Genomic DNA, 20787 nt, shown 5'->3' on the forward strand with positions numbered 1-20787 from the left:
CATGTAACAGCAATTTGTTCCTGTTCGCCGACGATTCTGCGATCCTGGCCTCGGACAGGGGCAAATTGAAGGTTGAAAGTGCACTCAGCACCGAACTAAGTCATCTCTGTCTCTGGCTTTCCGATAAAAAACTGTCACTACACCTGGGTAAAACAGAGTCCATCCTATTTGGGTCCAAGCACAACCTAGGTAAATCCCCAGGTTTTACGATTAAAGCAGGTGATACCATAATCACCAGCAAAGACAAGGTAATTTACCTAGGTTGTATATTGGACAACACTCTCTCGGGTGAAGAAATGGCATTAAAAGCAATCACCAAGATCAATAATAAAACTAGATTTTTGGGCAGGATTTCTGCGTTTATCAACAGGGATACACTTAAGACCCTTGCCGGTGCCCTCATACAGTGTCATTTTGACTACGCCTGCACCTCATGGTTCACCACTTTCCCCAAGCCACTAAAAAACGAAACTGCAAACTTCCAAAAACAAGCTAGTGAGACTCCTGCTCAACCGCCCATACAGGACTCACCTAACTCAAGCCCACTTTACCAAATTAGAATGGCTTAGAGTTGAGGAAAGAGTACACCAAATTGCAATGTGCCTGGTATTCAAAATACTCAGAGAAACTGTCCCCAAGTACCTGTCAAACTATTTCACCAGAGTAAGTGACGCTCACAGGTACTACACGAGAAGGAGTTCCTCAGACCTTGTTCCCTCCAAATGCATTCTACTATTTTGCCACCACACAGTGGAATGCACTACCAACAGACCTTAAAATTCAAACTGTCCTACTAAATTTTAAAACTGCCATAAAATCATGGCTCAGCTCAACCTCTACCTGATCTGAACCAAAATTGATCCCCAGCAACTCTTAGAAGCATCAAACAGGTTTACATGGGGTTATAGTGCATATATATTTTCTCATTTTGTTTTGCACACTCTTGGAGTCAACATGTGCATAGTCATGTACATAGTGTCATGTACATAGTGTATATAACCCCCCCCACACACACACACACATTTTTTGTATATATTGTTTTTCAAATCACCTGACATGTATACTGTTTATATGTACATAATTTATTAAAAAAAATGTAAACGCAATTTTTTATATACATGTTACAGTTTATATATATTTTATTATTGAATGTATCAAATGTGATGAATATTTAATGGACCACAATGGAAACAAGCCTTTTGGCTTTTTGTGCCATCCATTTGCCTTTTTAAAGCATTACAAGGATTCAATTCTTTAAGATGTCAAACTTCTCAATCAATCAATCAAATGACAATTAAAACAAGTGCAAAAAGCAATACAGTGCCAGGGGGTTGTTAACTCAATAAAGCAATTATATATATATATATATATATATATATATATATATATATATATATATATATATATATATATATATATATATATATATATATATATATATATATATATATATATATATATATATATATATATATATATATATATATATATATAAAATGTGGAGCATAGCATTATAGTTTTCATAGCTTTTTGGTTGCTAGAGGTAGATAGCGTTTTAAAGTAAAGTTCTAACTCTTTTTTTAAAGGCACAAAAAACAGGTTGGGTATTGAGAACCTTACATTTGTGAATATACTGTACAACTTAGTCAATAGTATAATAAGGTTGCATGGGTAAAATTCCTTTTCAAATTTTTTCTCATACTGTGTAAATCCAAATAACACATCTTCAAGACAAAGCACAAATTTGTCATCAATTTTGTCCAAGATGAAACGACAGATGCCCTGCCATAGTAATCAAGTTCTTTCACAAGTACAAAACAGGTGGTAAACAGTCTCTAGATGCATGTTACATAGGCTGCAGGTAACATCAATGTCTTTCTTGTATCTAACCACACTTTAGTCATAATTATTGCGCTTAAGAAAGTTATCTATGACTTTAGCTACAGCATACTTGCCAACCTTGAGACCTCCAATATCGGGAGGTGGGGGGTGGGGGGTGGGGGGGCGCGTGGTTGGGGTTATTTACAGCTAGAATTCACCAACTCGAGTATTTCATATATATATATATATATATATATATATATATATATATATATATATATATATATATATATATATATATATATATATATATATGTATATGTATGAAATACTTGACTTTCAGTGAATTCTAGCTATATATATATATATATATATATTTTATTTACATAGAAAAAAAAAAAATACTTGAATTTCAGTGTTCCGTTGGCTATCCATTAGATGGCAGTATTGTCCTGTTTAACTTCTCTGTTCATTGGGCAGGCAAGCTGTTTATATTGTGGGAAAGCGGACGTGAGAACAGGCTGTCCCCACTCAGTCTCAGGTCCGCATTGAACTGGAGGGGGCGTGGCCTCCAGCTCCGGCTGAATACCGGGAGTTTGTCGGGAGAAAATCTCTGCCGGGAGGTTGTCGGGAGAGGCGCTGAATACCGTGATTCTCCCGCTAAAAACAGGAGGGTTGGCAAGTATGAGCTACAGAGTTATTCTGTTTGTTTGGTATTGTCATTACTGCCACAAGTGGTGAAAAAGTGTATTACAACTGAGCACTGCTGCGGCCCATACAGACCACAGCTGAGAAAAATATAACTTTTTTTGGCAGCCATACAGTTAATTAATACTGGTGTACACTATATATAGTTGTACATTCAAATAAACTAGCCACTGTTGGAAAAAAGCTGCCATTGGAAGAACAGCGCCCCCTTCTGGCTGTAGAGAAGGATCTGGGACAGGGGTGGGCAATTAATTTTTGCCGGGGGCCGCATGAGCAACCCGAGCACTGCTGGAGGGCCACATCGACAATATTTCAATTAAATTTTGCTCAATATTATTTTTGATATATACCGTAAGATAAATAATAATAATAATTAATAATAATAGTAATACTTCAACATAGTGCGTGTAACAGCATTCCATGACTAATATAAATAAATTAACATTAATAATAAATGACAGTAAAATAAGCACACGTATGATTGAGGAGTCATAGTGTAACTTTGTGTGGTTTTTTTGTTGTCCGACTTTTTGTGTGGCCATAAACGCAGCAGTGGTTTAGTGCTATGCGTGTTGGTGACAGATGACAAGTTGGTTTTGGCCTGGTTTGTACGGCAGAAAATGACTAGTTTTTTGAGATACAATTGTTTTACTCATGTTTTTGGTGTGGTTATGTCCGAATATAAACAGTTTTGCTCAATAAAGTGATCGATATAATTCCTGTCCTCGAAGCATCTCGATAGACGTTACAATAATTGAACGGTGTTCAATTGAATGGTGTTGACGAACACCGTTAGGGCCGCTTGTTGTCACTGTCACTCAAAGTTGCATTGCAAAATTACATAGAATAAATATGTTTATTTTGTTCAGAATTCAGATGGGATTTGATTTGGTGCGCGGCATATACAGTATTTGCTGCGCGCAGCAGACGCTTGAGCAGTGCGCAATTGCGCAGGCACGCACCTTAGAGGGAACGTTGCTTTGCAGTCCATGTCTTGTTGGAAACACGGCATTCTTCATCAACTTTTCTCTTTTTAGCGTCTCGGGTGCAAACCGTGCATCACTTGTCGCTGCATGTGCACCTTCACTCGCAGGTTACACACGGACACACGGCCATAAATAATACTTTTCAAAATAAAAGCAACACAGTTGTATTGCGCGCACGACATAGATGTTTTTTCAACTTTATTTTGTAATTAATGATTGCAGCTGTTCACATTCACTCACAATCACGCACACGCATACGTCCACACGGAAGTAATACAAATAACGATTTTCAAAACAAAAGCAGCACCGTTGTATTGCACACTCGACATAGATACTTTTTAAAATGTATTTTGTAATTTATAATTGGCCTCACGCGGGCCGGACAGGGACGCACAAAGGGCCGGATGCGGCCCGCGGGCCGCAGAATGCCCAGGTCTGATCTGGGACAATGTGCAACATCAGCCCCAGTGCAGGAGATAAATCCTGTTTGCAAGATGACTATTGCACACTGTTAATCAAAGTATATTTATTTCAATAGAGCAATTACTTTTTCACATTGAAGAGAATCAATTCTAAAGGGACGTCAACCAACCTGTGGTATTTTAGTTATTCTGTTTCATTAATAATTATCATATTGATACGGCTGGCTACTCATCATTCTATTTGAGTTGCACTGACGCTACGTGTCTTTTCACAGAGATAGTTTCTGCCGTGCCAGTTGCATACCAAAAGGCGTCTTGAGTCAGGATGACTTTAGCGAGGGAAAAAAACGAATAAAAGTAGAAAAGCCAGATAAAGGCCGTGGCTCAGACCTGAATCCAATTGGAAATCTGTGGGATGCACAGAAGAGATGTCCTCACTACTGACTGACTTGAAGTAATACGAATAGTAGACAAGAACTGACAAGGCAGGATGTGCTCTACTGTTGGATTACCTCCCAAAACAAAACATTCTAGTTGTAAGGGCACTTTAGTTTGTCGCCTATATTTGATTTCAATTGGTTTTCGAATTGAATTGCAATTTCTGTGTTGAAATTGTTTCAAATTAATGCTGTCCTTTACCCACTCGTGCCACTAACCCATTAATTTATTTGTGGCAGCTCGCTGCACAAAATTTGGACCGCCCCAAATTGATTTGGCGCTTCTTGTTAGCCCTTGCACCTAAACACATTAAATAGCGCCTAGTCTGCCAGAGAAATAAGAGGATGGAGCAGAAGGGATCAACGTTAATCAAATTGTCGCTATTATTAGGCGTATCGATCTAAATAATGAGAGCATTGATACCAAGGTGAGTATTGTTATCGTATGAATATTAGAGTGATGGGATAGATACTTTTAATGCAGTTTCCAGCAAATTGCTCTATTTTTCGAGTTTTTCAACAGCAGCATCTCTTCTAGTCTGTAACTGCAAACAGCACACCTCTCTCTCTTCTCTCTCTCTCTCTCTCTCTCTCTCTCTCTCTCTCTCTCTCTCTCTCTCTCTCTCTCTCTCTCTCTCTCTCTCTCTCTCTCTCTCTCTCCCTCTCCACAAATATTTGCATATGATGGTAGTTATTTTAACGGTTTTGCTTACTTTTTAAGATTTTTATTTTTGTTGTTTTTGGATAGGCTCCAGCACCCCCTGCAACTCCGAGAGGGACAAGCGGTAGAAAATGGATGAATTGATGGAAGGTTTTGTTTTTTAAATGTTAAATGGTGAGTTTTTTTTATTTATTTATATAATATTACAGCTTAGAAGAGAGGCGAAATGTCTTCCAAGACAAACGATCGATTGAATCCATCAAGAATACAATGTAATCTATTAGCATATTTATTACATGGTTTTTGGTTGTTATATTTAGTTATGAAAAAATTTTTTTTGCATAACTTATTTATGCAAGTATTATTGTAGCAAAATTATTTGCAAACGTTTATCTCAATCTGTGCGCGTGTAATCCAACTTGTGTGCGTGTGTACTAATTTGTGTGTCTGTATATCAATTTGAGTGTTTGTATTCAGATCCACGTACCTGTGTTTTAAGTTGTCTGTCTTTCCTTAATCAGAAAGAACCTGTCGACTCACACATGACTTTTGCGACACTTCTGGCGTGTACAATTTGAGCGCGCGCATTCAGACTCGTGAGCGTGTCATACAACTCGTGCGTGCGCATTCAGAAGTGCATGCGTGTAATAAATAAAAATAAAGTCCCAACGATTGCCACACACACGCCGGGTGTGGTGAAATTTGTCCTTCGCATTTGACCCATCCCCATGTTCACCCCCTGGTAGGTGAGGGGAGCAGTGAGCAGCAGCGTGCGCCGCGCTTGGGAATCATTTGGTGATTCACACATACAGTATCTACGTACGTATCTATGTACGATTTGAGCGAGCTCATCCAGATTCGTGAGCGAGTAATACAACTTGTGCGCGCAAATTCAGAAGTGGGTGCGTGTAACACAATCTGAGTGTGCGTATCTGAGGTGTGCCTACATTTCACAAACTACGGAAGATGCAACGCAATTTAAACCAATCAGAAACAACGTACAGCTGAGGTGTGTGAAAGAGAGAAGCCAGGACCCGCCTTACGTTGTTTCTGTTTGGTTTAAATTGCGTAGTGTCTTCCGTGGTTGGTTAAATATAGGCACAATGGGTTGAAGGCTTGGTGATACCAATATTTTGGTACCGGTACTAAAATTATTTTGATACTTTTCGGTACTTTTCTAAATAAAGGGGACCACAAAAAATTGCATTATTGGCTTTATTTTAACAAAAAATCTTACGGTACATTAAACATATTTTTCTTATTGCAATTTTGTCCCTAAATAAAATAGTGAACATCCTAGACAACTTGTCTTTTAGTAGTAAGTAAAAAAGACAAAGACTCCTAATTTAGTCTGCTGACGTATGCAGTAACGTATGGTGTCATTTATCATTCTATTATTTTCTCAAAATTATTAAGGACAAGTGGAAGTGGTTTACTGTTAATATCTGCTTACTTTCTCTTTCAACATGGTCTATCTACACTTCTGTTAAAAATGTAATAATCACTTATTCTTCTGTTGTTTGGATACTTTACATTAGTTTTGGATGATACCACAAATGTAGGTATCAATCCGATACCAAGTCGTTACAGGATCATACATTGGTCATATTCCTCATGTGTCCAGGGACATATTTCCTGAATTTATAAACATAATATACATTAAAAAAAAAAAACGAAAGAAGAAGATGTGATGCCAAAAAATATCGACGTAATCATAGTGGTATCGCTTCTGTACTTGGTATCATTACAGTGGATGTCAGGTGTAGATCCACCAATGGCGTTTGTTTACATTTTGACGCCAGTGAGCTACGGTGTGTAGTGAAGCAGGTTTAGCTATTCCTCGTCCTGCAGGGATGATACTTGTAAGAAACTTACTTTACGTGTCGCCATGGAGACAAGGATTAGTGATTTAGACATAGCTAAAACACTGCAGACAGCGGCTGGACGTTAGCCGCTAGCGAGCTAGACATGTCTTAAAGCACCTCTTCCTGAGGGCGTTTCAGTGTTTATAACTTCACCTTTATCGTTAGTTTTTAAGCCAAAATGCGTCCGTTCTCCCTTTTCTGTCTACAAATTGTGTCTGCTTGTAAGTACTCCGTGATTGTGTGCTACTAAACATTCTCCTCTGCTCGTAAACCAGCAATGACACGACGTGATGACGACGGGGGTGTGGTACCGGTACTTTTCAGAGGCGGTATAGTACCGAAAATGATTCATTAGTATCGCGGTACTATACTAATACCGGTATACCGTACAACCCTAGTAGGCACACGTCAGATACGCACACGCAGATTGTGTTACACGTACGCACTTCTGTATACCTGCGCACAAGTTGTATTACACACTCACGAATCTGGATGCACGCGCTCAAATTTTACACGGCAGAAGTGTTGCAAAAGTCACGTGTGAGTAGACAGCCTATCGAGGGCTGTTTCTGATTAGGGACAGACAAACAACTTAAAACACACTTACGTGGACCTAAAACACACGTACACGGATTTGGATACACACACTCAGATTGATATACAAACACAAATTAGTACACACGCATGCAAATTGGATTACACATGCACAGATTGAAATACACATTTGCAAATAATTTTGCTCCAATAATACTTCCATACTTATTTTTCCTGTGTTCCACTAGAGGCAAATGATCACGATGATTCACAATGGTTAAATTTCAAGTCAAAAATATCGGTATCAGTATCAGTGATACTGGCACTGTATTTAAATGGTATAGAATAAAAATTCCCTGTATCACCCACCTCTAATATTTAGTGAGTGCTCATTTTGATATTCCCTTTTAGCGATTAGCGACAAATCTAGTGAATAGTCTTTTGCAGACTCTGACAAGAAAGCACGTACTGCTCTTCTCAACGAGCAACAGGTGCTGCTGTGGGCCCTTCCTCCATCTAAAAGCACTCCCAGACGGCTCAGTTTTGTTTGTGTCATTACCGGTAAACAAAAAGCGACAGAAGAAAGTAACATTTTTTGCTTTCATATTTTTTGGCCCACATTATGCAAATCCACCGATGTCGTCATTACGTCTTTAACCACCCGCCACACAAAATTAGATTGCAGCCCTGTGGGAAACACTGCTTCCACGTGAGCCCTGTTCAAATCCAAAGCTGTATTTGTTCTGCAGCGATGTAGGAGCAGAAACTATTCACACTTGATGTTGTGAAGTGCCGAAGGCTGTATGGAATTTAAACAAAGTGAATGATTTGCCTGAATATTCATACAGAATGGCAGTGTTTCCCCGTACATGAGCATGACTAATAACATCCAGCACCCCGAGAGGGACAAGCGGTAGAATATGAATGCATGGCATTTATAGATTAATTACATCAAAGTTCCATGAACAACTCCTGAAGTGAACATGCATTTGGCAAATTCCATCTAATATATATTTCTCATATTAATTTAGCCAGTAAAAAGCCTCCACAATTGACAGCTCGATTAGCTCTTATGTTCCTTCTTGGAAATCATTGCGTGATTGTACCTGGAGAATGCAATCATAATGCCTGTGGTGGTCTTCTGCTTCTGTCGCTATGAAGACCAGAGATGGCCAATAAACTTGACTGGACATGTTAGCAACAGAATTTGGAAATATGTTTTTGCTTCTTCTCTGCAGTGCAACTGTTGCCTTAGTTTCAGAAACAACACCGTAACGTCCCTGTAAAGAAGTACAAAGCTAACTAACACAATATCTCAGCTAAAAAAAACTGTGAAAAAGAAAAGAAAAAAATATTTTATCAAACATCTTATTCCTCAATGGACATACATTTTTATTTTATTTTATACATTTTTATCTACAGAAATGACACAGTGTAGCGGGGCTTGATTTGTTCTCATCACCAGATTGGGGATTGGTGGATAGGTCGAATGTGACCAGTTATAAGGAGACACACTTCTGGGAAAATAGGTTGTTATTGTTGTGGAAAGAAGTCTGATAATAAACTCACCGGCTCAGAACTACTGCTCTATCGCCTCATTATCTCGACTCCCACATTGGTGACCTCAACGTTTTCGAACATGTTAAACGCTGCTGGTCTTGTCATGCCTGATGGCTCAGCGCCCATTACAACAGCAAGTAGCGGCTACCGCCGTTTTTGCTGTAACAGTGAAACTCCCGGATCCCTGGTTTCAGCATGTGGAAGCCCAGTTTCGACTTCGGGGGATAATAACAGATGAGACACGGTACTACCATGTTGTTGCTGCTCTGAACGCTCAAACGCTGTGGAGAGTTATGGGCATGCTGAGGGATCCTCCGGCGGCTGACAAGTACGGTGCGTTAAAGACTTTATTGCTGCGGCTGTACTAGCTGTCCGACGCCGAGCGAGCTGACCGCCTCTTGTCTCTCAACGGCCTGGGAGACAGCAAGCCTACCGAGCTAATGGAGAATATGCTCGCATTGCTCAGTTCCGGGGATGCATCGTTCCTGTTCGTGCAGCTGTTTCTCCGTCAGCTACTGCCCCCGGTACGCACGGCGCTCGCCAACTCGCCGTTAGTCACTACAAAAGATTACAGAGGTTTGGCTGAGGAGCCGGACAGGATTCTTCTAGCTGCTCGCCAGTTCAGCATTCAAGCCCTGCTGCCTGCACCGACCTGGAATGCACCTGAGGAGCTTGATGCTAGCGCTGTGGCTGCAGTGTCAGACCGTCGCCGCATGGAGGCGGAGTTATGCTTTTACCACCGCCGTTTTTGGGACCAAGGCAAAGAGCTGCGTGCCGCCAGGTCCGGTGCTCAGTGGCAGCAGTGAGCACGGGCAGAGCGGATAAGCTGCTGTTTATCACCGACGGCTTGTCGGGCCGCCGCTGGCTGGTGGACTCGGGCACCCAGCGGAGTTTCCTGCCTCCATCAGCCGTGGATGCACTGGAACATCGCCATGGGCCCCCGCTGAGTGCCGCCAATGGAACCAGCATTCGCATTTTCGGCACCAGCTCAGTGACTGTTTCGTTTTCTGAACACACGTTCACCTGGGACTTTGTTATTGCCTCTGTGGTTGTACCTATTCGGGGGAAGGATTTTTTGTGTGCAAATAGACTGTTGGTGGACGTCTCAAATGGCCGTTTAATTGACTCTGTCGCTTTCTCCACTATTCCATGCACACTGGGGGGGCTGGAGCCTGTGACCCTCGCCAACATGCTCTCTTTGGGTGATGTTTATCATCGGCTTCTTTCAGAGTTTCCAGAACTGACAGTACCGTCGTTTTCGGCAGCGGTCGTGAAGCAATGGGTGGAGCACTTCATCCCTACAGTGGGCCCGACTGTTTATGCCCGGGCACGGCGGCTTGACTCTGCTAAACTGGCCCTGGCACGGCAGGAATTTGCCACTATGGAGAGACTGGGGATTGTAAGGCTTTCTAACAGACCTTGGGCTTTGCCTCTACATATGGTACCGAAGCCTGGTGGGCGATGGCGGCCTTGTAATGACTTTCGCCGACTGAATAATGTCACCACGCCGGACCATTACCCCATCCCGCACATTCAGGACTTTTCTTCATGGCTGGCTGGAGCGTCTATTTTCTCAAAGGTAGATTTGGTGCGTGGCTACCACCAGGTACCTGTACATTAGTTGGACATACCGAAGACTGCCATAATAACTCCTTTTGGATTATTTGAGTTTTTGAGGATGCCATTTGGCCTGCGGGGGGCAGCACCGACTTTTCAGCGGCTCATGGACTCTATTTTACGGGATTTACCATTTTTGTTTGTTTATTTGGACGATATTCTAGTAGCCAGTCGATCAGCCGGGGAACATTTGAAACATTTACGGCTGCTGTTTAGCCGGTTGAAGGAACATGGCCTGGTTGTGAACCCGACTAAGTGCCAGTTTGGAGTAACATACATGGACTTTTTTGGCCACCAGGTGTCCTCACAAGGTGCTGTTTCCCTGCAGCAATTTCCAAGTTTCCACGCCTACTAACTGTCAAGCTGCTTCAGGAGTTTCTCGGAATGGTCAATTTTTATAACTGTTTCAATCCACGTGCAGCTCATCTCATGCACCTCTATGAGGCATTAAAGGGGAGGAAATGTTCACAGGAGGTGAACTGGTCTCCTGACAAGCTACGAGCGTTTGAAGACACAAAGTCTTCTCTGGCCAGCGCAACCTTGCTAGCACATCCCTCCCCTACTGCTCTTTTGACTCTCACTACTGATGCCTCAAATGTAGCCGTGGGTGCAGTTTGCGAGCACTGGGTGGCGGGGACATGGCAGCCCCTTGCTTTCTTCAGCAGGCAATTCAGGGCAGCTGAAAGGAAATACAGCACTTTTGACAAGGAGCTCCTGGCCTTGTTCCTGGCGACGCGCCATTTCAGGTTCCTGTTGGAGGGTTGCGATTTTACCGCTTTTGTGGACCAAAAACCTCTGAATTTTGCCATGGCTAAAACTTCAGACCCCTGGTCTGCCCGCCAGCAATGCCAGCTTGCATCCATCTCAGAGTTCACTACGAAAATTAGGCATGTGGCCGGAAAGCACAATGGAGTAGCGGACTGTCTGTCATGGGTGCTTGTCAGTGCTGTACACCTAGGTCTCTGACTTTGCGGGAATGGCAGCGGATCAGAGCGAGGATCCAGATCTTTTGGCCTGGCGCACAGCGGTAACCTGTTTGCAGTTTGTGGATGTTCCCCGCCATGGCAATGGTTCCACATTGCTCTGTGACATTTCTACTGGTCCACCTCGTCCGATGGTATCTGCGGCTTGGGGCCGGCGGGTGTTTGATGCCGTGCATGCTCTCTCTCACCCCGGCGTGAAGGCATCCGTGAGGCTGGTTAGCACCAAGTTCGTCTGGCCAGGCATGCGGAAGGATGTCAGAGGGTGGGAAGCCGCATGTGTGTCCTGCCAGCGGGCCAAGGTCCACCAGCACATCAGGGTACTGCTGGAAACCTACCAGGTGCCGGATCGGCGGTTTGACAATGTGCATGTGGACCTGGTGGGTCCACAAGCCACCGGTTTGGCACACCGTCTGACCTGACCTCAGACAGGGGAGCTCAGTTCACTTCAGAGCTGTGGAACGCAATGGCTGTAGGACTGGAGGTACAGCTGCATCGCACTACTGCTTATCACCCTCAAGCAAACGGGCTCTATGAAAGGTTTTATCGCTCGCTAAAGGCTGCCGTGTGGGCTAGTCTCACAGAAAGTGGGTAGGTTGACCGTTTACTTTAGGTAATGTTGGGCCTGCGTTCTGCTCCGAAGGAGGACCTTCAGGCCTCGGCTGATGAATTGGTCTATGGTCAGCCCCTGAGGGTGCCAGGCAACTTCCTACCCACGACCTGGAGTCAAGGGACAAAAGTGGCCCATTGGGGGCCACCAAGGCAGTGGTGCCTGTCCCCATGCATCACTGTTTGCCTCGTTACCGTATGCCCAAAGACTTCCTGCCTGCAAAGTTTGTGTTCCTCCGTCATAGTGGTCATCGCTCCCCACTCCAACCTCCTTACGACGGCCCCTTTCGAGTGGTGAAAGCAGGGCTCAAGAACTTTATCATAGACTTGGGGGGTCAGCATGAGCGGGTCACTGTTGATCGGATAAAGCCTGCCCATCAGGACCCGGATGGCGTGACGCTACCTGCACTACCACCTCGTCGGGTCCGGCCGCCTGCATCTGTTCTGGACCCTGTTACCTCTTTTGACAGATGGTCTGGATTGCCCGCCGTTTCGGCCCAGGCTCGTTGGCGCCGAGGTCGGCCCCCAAGGGCAACATTGTCTGTACCCATGGGTACTGTGCGGATTAGCCGCTATGGGCATCCTATTACACCACCCAAAAAAACTAATTTGGTGGTTTCTGTGTTTTTTAGTTAGTTGTTCTGTGTGTTTTGTGTTAGTGCCAAATCTGGTGTTTCGGTGGGGCCTGTGTAGCGGGGCACTAATTGTTCTCATCACCAGATTGGGGATTGGTGGGTAGGTTGAATGTGACCAGTTATAAGGGGACACACTTCTGGGAAAAAAGGGTTGTGTTGTTGTTGTGGAAAGAAGTCTGATAATAAACTCACCGGCTCAGAACTACTGCTCTCTCGCCTCATTATCTCGACTACCACTAACAGAACCATTTTCATGGAATTTTTTTACTTTTTACCTTCCTTCCCCTAGGCCCAGCTCGACTCCCCACACAGCCTGGAAATCACTCACGTCATGGTGGTTGGAAAGCCTTTATCGTTATCGTCAAAACAGGTAAAAAATTAAATACTTCTGTCCCTCTTTTTGTGGATTCATGGCGGCTTGATGCAAGTGAGGCAAGATATTGTGCACTACTTGGCTGTAAAGCTATAACATGAACAATTTTGATAGTCGACTAGTCAGCGATTATCTTAACGATTATTCAACTAATCAGATTGTGAAGCATAAACCTATTCAGTGGTTCTAATTTAGCCATCTGCTTTTAAATTCAACTTAAGATACGTTTGGCACGTACTAATTAACAAAGATGACTGAATAATTCAGAAATATTTATTCATACTGTAACGGCGGTTAACTGTCTGTATTTATATCGCGCTTTACTATACCAGGAATGATACCCAAAGCGCTTTACATTATACAGGCTGCTCATTAGGCTGTTCCAAAAAACAAAATAACTTGTCTATTTATAAGCAAGGACAGGCCCAGTGTTGACAAAAACAAAGTATTATTTTTTATGAAAACTCCAAACACCTAAAAATATATATTTTTTGATTATGTGTTTAAAAAGCTGCACATGTGTATTATTGATTTTGATTAGTTCCTGGCATTTTTAGCAATCTAATAGACTCGATTAATTCTGAACGTTTTAGCAATGTAATAGATTGTATATTCATTGTTTTGTGATATCAGCACCGTGGTGTGTAATGTTTGTATGGGCGTGTGTGTGTGTGTCTGTGTGTGAGATTGACGTCTATTGTGCAGACGCTGCTTCACATCTGAAGTTCCTGACAAATAAAACAAGTACTTGAATTGGTTAAGACAAAGTTCAGCCTGCGTACTTTGGCTAAAATTAATCTATTTTTCACACTTGTCTCACATTTGTTAACTCGCTAGCAAGGTAACACGCTGTCTTAGAGTGTTGAGATCGGAACACCGCGGAAAAACAAAAGGGATGACGTCACAGACTATTGTCAACAAAAGAATTTGTCGGCGACCAATTGTATTGTCAATATATGTTGGCCAATCGTTGCGCCCCTACTTGGCTGCAACCAGCAAAGGTGCTGTTGAGTACATCCACGCAAACCTCCGTTATGGCCTAACGCCCTCGTGCTGCTTTAGAGGGGGACCTGAAACATTCACAAATACATTTTTCTGTCATAATTAAATAGTTTTAATCTTCTTCCGTTTAACCGAGGTCTGGTCGCAGGGGCAGCAGCCTAAGCAGAAAAATCTAGACTTCCCTCTCCCTTGTTGATCACTAAGAGTGTAGACGATTGTGTCTCTAAAATGAGCAAAATAGAGAGCACAATCCATTTAGCGTGTCTATCTTTATGTACATGCAGAATATAAGCTGACTGTTACAACACCCACACATTAACAGGAGGATACACAAATATAATAATTCAGCTCTCGCAATATGATTTATCAAGGCTGAAACTGTTTTGCAACCATCTATCTTTAGCCCTATGTTTGCAAACTGGCACAATTACACACAATTGGCTGTGAGAAAAGAAGCGATCACGCTGCAATGTCAGACGATCGATGGAAAATCTTCCGCCCTACATGTGTGTGTCAACATATTTGAATTGTCAGAAATACAAATATTGAAAGTCAATCAATCAAAGTTTATTTATATATAGCCCTTAATCACAAGTGCCTCAAAGGGCTGCACAAGCCACAACGACATCCGCGGCTCAGATCCCACATCAGGGCAAGCAAAAACTCAACCCAATGGGATACAATGAGACACCTTGGAGGGGACCGCAGATGTGGGGAACTGCAGAATTACCTTACTCGTTCAGCGGCTGTTTAAAACAAATTCAATTGATTCTGGGTTTTTTCACACACAGTATTGATTGATTGATTGAAACTTTTATTAGTAGATTGCAAACTAAAGTACATATTCCGTACAATTGACCACTAAATGGTAACACCCGAATAAGTTTTTCAACTTGTTTAAGTCGGGGTCCACTTAAATTGATTCATGATACAGATATATATTATTTTCATAATACAGTCATCACTCAAGATAATCATCAGAGTATATACAATGAATTATTTACATTATTTACAATCCGGGGTGTGGTACACTACCGTTCAAAAGTTTGGGGTTACATTGAAATGTCCTTATTTTTGAAGGAAAAGCACTGTACTTTTCAATGAAGATAACTTTCAACTAGTCTTAACTTTAAAGAAATACACTCTAAACATTGCTAATGTGGTAAATGACTATTCTAGCTGCAAATGTCTGGTTTTTGGTGCAATATCTACATAGGTGTATAGAGGCCCATTTCCAGCAACTATCACTCCAGTGTTCTAATGGTACAATGTGTTTGCTCATTGGCTCAGAAGGCTAATTGATGATTAGAAAACCCTTGTGCAATTATGTTCACACATCTGAAAACAATTTAGCTCGTTACAGAAGCTACAAAACTGACCTTCCTTTGAGCAGATTGAGTTTCTGTAGCATCACATTTTTGGGGTCAATTAAACGCTCAAAATGGCCAGAAAAAGAGAACTTTCATCTGAAACTCGACAGTCTATTCTTGTTCTTAGAAATGAAGGCTATTCCACAAAATTGTTTGGGTGACCCCAAACTTTTAAACGGTAGTGTATATGGAGGGGGGTTAGGATTGGTTGGTATCAACACTTCAGTCATCAACAATTGCATCATCAGAGAAAGTTAGTTTAGGGTTGAAGTTGCCTGGAGGTGTTGTTTTAGTGCAGTTTTGAAGGAGGATAGAGATGCCCTTTCTTTTACACCTGTTGGGAGCGCATTCCACATTGATGTGGCATAGAAAGAGAATGAGTTAAGACCTTTGTTAGATCGGAATCTGGGTTTAACGTGGTTAGTGGAGCTCCCTCTGGTGTTATGGTTATGGCGGTCATTTACGTTAAGGAAGTAGTTTGACATGTACTTCGGTATCAGGGAGGTGTAGCGGATTTTATAGACTAGGCCCTGAGCCAGCCCACTTTGGAGAAGTGGGTAGGAGTGAGGTGTGATCTGGGGTGGAGGTCTAGAAGTAACCTGACTAGCTTGTTCTGGAATGTTTGGAGTCTAGATTTGAGGGTTTTGGAGGTGCTGGGGTACCAGGAGTTGCATGCGTAATCGAAAAAGGGTTGAATGAGAGTTCCCGCCAGAATCTTCATGGTGCTTTTGTTGACCAGAGAGGAGATTCTATAGAGGAATCTTGTTCGTTGGTTGACCTTTTTGATTACCTTGGTAGCCATTTTATCACAGGAAAGATTAGCCTCTAGAATGGAACCTAGGTAGGTGACCTCATCCTTCCTGGTGATAACAATGTCACCCACTTTTATAGTGAAGTCATTGACTTTCTTAAGGTTGACGTGGGACCCAAATAGGATGGATTCCGTTTTACCCAAGTGTATGGATAGCTTGTTGTCAGCGAGCCAGGTGCAAATACTACAAAGTTCAGCACTGAGGATTTTCTCCACCTGTGACTTGTCCTTGCCGGATACCAGCAGGGCAGAGTGATCCGCAAACAAAAACAATTCACAGTCGCATGCTGATGACATGTCGTTTATGTATATTAGGAAGAGTAAATGCCCTAATATACTGCCTTGGGGGACTCCACAGCTTACTGAGAAGGGGGGGCGGGGGACACGGTGCCGTTCACTTCTACCACCTGAGCTTATCTAACAGTATAACGTGGTAAACGGTGTCAAAAGCCTTCTGAAGGTCCAGCATGACCATGCCGCAGTATTTGCCCACGTCCACCTCACGTTTGATGTGGTCGGTCAGATAGAGAAGGCATGTGTCAGTGGAGTGGTTAGTTCTGAAGCCGGATTGGAATTTGTACATGAGTTTATTAGTGGCAAGGTAATTATCGACCTGTTCATAAACTATTTTCTCCATTACTTTCGAAATGGAATAGAATAGAAACAGGTCGGTTGTTGCCAGGTTCTAATTTGCTTCCTTTTTTAAAAAGGGGAGTTACTCTTGCTATTTTAAAATCTTTTGGTACTTGGCCTTGTGTAATTGAGAGGTTTATTATATGCGTGATGATTGGGCCAATGATGGTGGCAGAGTCCCTGAGGAATCTGGAGGGGATATTATCAAGGCCGGTGGCCTTGTTTGGGTGGAGCGCGCTTAATTTTTTAAACACCTCGTCAGCTGAGACCGTTTCTAATTTGAAATCGTTGTTGGATACTCCTAGCTTTCTGTAGAAGGCTTTAAAGGCCTACTGAAACCCACTACTACCGACCACGCAGTCTGATAGTTTATATTTCAATGATGAAATCTTAACATTGCAACACATGCCAATACGGCCGGGTTAACTTATAAAGTGCAATTTTAAATTTCCCGGCAAATTTCCGGCTGAAAACGTTTCGATATGATGACGTTTGCGCGTGACGTCAACGGTTGAAGCGGAAGTATTCGGAGTCCATTGAATCCAATACAAAAAGCTCTGTTTTCATGTCAAAATTCCACAGTATTCTGGACATCTGTGTTGTTGAATCTTTTGCAATTTGTTTAATGAACAATGGAGACTGCAAAGAAGAAAGTTGTAGGTGGGATGGGTGTATTAGCGGCGGACTACAGCAACACAACCAGGAGGACTTTGAGAAGGATAGCAGATGCGCTAGCCGCCGACCTCACCTTGACTTCCTCCGTCTCCGGGCTGCCGACGCATCGATGATCGGGTGAAGTCCTTCGTCGTACCATCGATCGCTGGAACGCAGATGAGCACGGGTCGTGATGAGCAGATGAGAGCTGGCGTAGGTGCAGAGCTAATGTTTTTAGCATAGCTCTGTCGAGGTTCCGTAGCTAAGTTAGCTTCAATGGCGTCGTTAGCAACAGCATTGCTAAGCTTCGCCAAGCTGGAAAGCATTAACCGTGTAGTTACATGTCCAGAGTTTGGTAGTATTGTTGATCTTCTGTCTATCCTTCCAGTCAGGGACTTATTTGTTTTCTTTCTATATGCAGTTAAGCCCGATGCTATCATGTTAGCTCAGTAGCTAAAGTGCTTCACCAATGTATTGTCGTGGAGATAAAAGTCACTGTGAATGTCCATTTTCTGTCTCTGTTTTTTATCGCAGCTAATAGGTCTGGATTCAGTAGATGTATTAATATATGTATCTCCCACATGGAAAAAAACTTCTTGCAACATGCATTTTCATGCCTTCTTGCATGGATTTCTAGATCATTCCAAGCGTACACACAACCACAACCCAGAGCCCTTGGAATATATGGGTCATATTCACAAGACGTCACGTCTGGCTGATTAACTATGCGAGGCTCGAAGTGGTGGGCCAGCGAGCGTCTGTTGTCATAGCGTTCTGGGCAGCATTTTGCCTTTCTCAAAGAAAAATGCCCTATGCTTGCGCTGTTTTAGGTTGGTAGCGCTGTTCAAACAGCTAAAAGGATAAAAGTTTCTTCAGAATTCCTTGAGAGGTAATCAAGAAGGGTGAAAGAGTGCAATATTTCATGAAAGAAGACGAGAAAAGGAGCACACACTCCAGTCGAAGAAGGCAGCGTTGAAGAACGCACAAGTTTGCGGTGATCCCTTCCTTAATGGTTTGTGTGATATTATTTTAACATTTATTATTTCCCATTGAAGTGTTATCTTGATATTCTTTGTATTTCTTAAAACACACTTTTGCTACGAGTGTTCTGTTAAGCACCAACTCGGTGAGTCTAAATAAAAGAAAGCAAATGTGAGCAAAACCAAATAGAGTTAAGCTTTTACCAAAGGCAATGAAGCTTTCGGCAAATACACAACGTTGATATCTGTAATTGTATTTTGATAAAAACGGGGAAAAACATGTGTACTCGTAACTGATGTGTACAACAAAAAAGCAACAACAATGGCTATAGACGCGAAGTTAAATCATGTATTGCAATCTTACCCAAGCAAAAACGATACATGATTTATCCGGGAGAGTCTTAATAACAATTTCCTTGACCCAGCCACACACAAAAAAGTCGTAGACCTCCTTGCTTTTCCAAGTTTTTATCTGTTTTGTTGTGTAGAATGATATCTGGGGCACCAGATATTTCGACATGTCTGGGAACGTGACAGACGAGAGTACTTGAGAATCACTCGGCAAATCTTTTTTTGATAACGTACAGGGATCTATTCTATATTTTTTGCTCTTATCTTGCTTTTTCTGGTAAGATCTAGGCACCTTTGCTTACTCAGATGGGTCACACTGTGTTTGGTACACAGTAGCCATGTTGGTTGGTGGCCCACCACTTCGTTCACTTCCGTTCAAAGTCACATGTCCGAATACAACCTAAAGGTTCTGTAGTCCAGATCACATCTCTACAGTATATCGTCCAAATAAGGGTATGTGTGCTTCATATTCCACAACATAACAAAACAGCATAGGTTGGACAATTGGAGAATATGATGTCATGAATGTGGAAGGAAATGAGTTGTCCCCAGTCTGCTGTTTATGTATGTGCATATATTAATAATGATGAAGGAATATATTTACGGTATTTTAGACACTCAAAGCGCTTTCAAGTGAGAACTGAGAATCCATCATTCGTTCACTCTACATCAGGGGTGTCAAACTAATTTTAGCTCAGGGGTCGCATGGAGGAAAACCTATTCCCACGTGGGCCAGACGGATAAAATCATGGCAAAATATTGCTCAAATATGTTCATTATGTCTTCTTATTCATATACTTTTTCAAATGTTCTTGTAATCAGACCATATATTCGGTATATTCGATGGAATCTTTACCTGACATGTTTCGACTGTCATCTGCAGTCTTCTTCAGAAGGGTCACCTGACCACTGAAGAAGACTGCAGATGACAGTCGAAACATATCAGGTAAAGATTCCATCGAATATACCGAATATATGGTCTGAACATTTGAAAAAGTACATAATAACTTAAAAATACAACTATGACAACTTCAGATTGTTTCATTCATTCTAAAAATGTACATATCACAAATTATCCTCTTGACAAAACACTTCAAGTAAGTTGAAAATTCTCAGGAAAAAATGTATGCAGTTTCAAAAACATGAGGAACACAACGCATTTAGGCTTAATCTCAGTGTATCTACAAAGCAATTCAACTTTAAGTCACAGCCCAACAAAAACAAAATAAAGCATAAATCAAAACTCTTCTATCTATCAACTACCTCATTTGTCATTTCCGCATATTAATGCTAACGCAACAAACCATACAAACTGAGGTAGAAACTATTTAATAGGGTTGAGTTACTTCTTGCCTTCGAGGCAACACTGAAAAATAAAAATAAAAGCCGTGCAATGTGTGAACAATTTCAACAAACTAAAAATAAAAACTTAAAATACTGACAGTATTGCAGTAAATCACACACTGTTGACTTTCTTTAACTTTGCAGAGAAAACAATCATTTTCACAGAACTATTTCAATGTGCAATGGCTCAAGCAGCATTTTAAGTGGGGTTACCAATTGTTTATATTACTCCTGTTTGTTTTATGTTGGGTCGAGGGGGAGGAGTCACAGCCCCGCTTTACCGTGTACCTCTTGTTTGGTTTACTTGCTCGCCCCGGTATAAACTATTTGCTTGCCTAACAGAATTGCTATTGCGACATCCAGTGGACACATTTAGAACAGCAGTTTCTTTAATTTAAAAATGCAGCTCACTTTTACAGACAAACTCTTCTTGC

At 42.0% G+C, this 20787-nt stretch overlaps 1 long non-coding RNA gene across 1 annotated transcript in view; it reads left to right on the plus strand.

The window, feature by feature from the left end:
- Positions 1-20787, plus strand: part of LOC133645766 (uncharacterized) — a 126109-nt gene that overhangs the window by 3074 nt on the left and 102248 nt on the right. Inside the window, exon 2 of the long non-coding RNA XR_009825204.1 lies at positions 13125-13205. This is a non-coding gene — a long non-coding RNA (uncharacterized LOC133645766). The remainder of the gene's footprint in view (positions 1-13124; positions 13206-20787) is intronic.

This window comes from Entelurus aequoreus, linkage group LG03, assembly GCF_033978785.1.
Source record: "Entelurus aequoreus isolate RoL-2023_Sb linkage group LG03, RoL_Eaeq_v1.1, whole genome shotgun sequence".
Lineage (NCBI taxonomy): Eukaryota > Metazoa > Chordata > Actinopteri > Syngnathiformes > Syngnathidae > Entelurus > Entelurus aequoreus.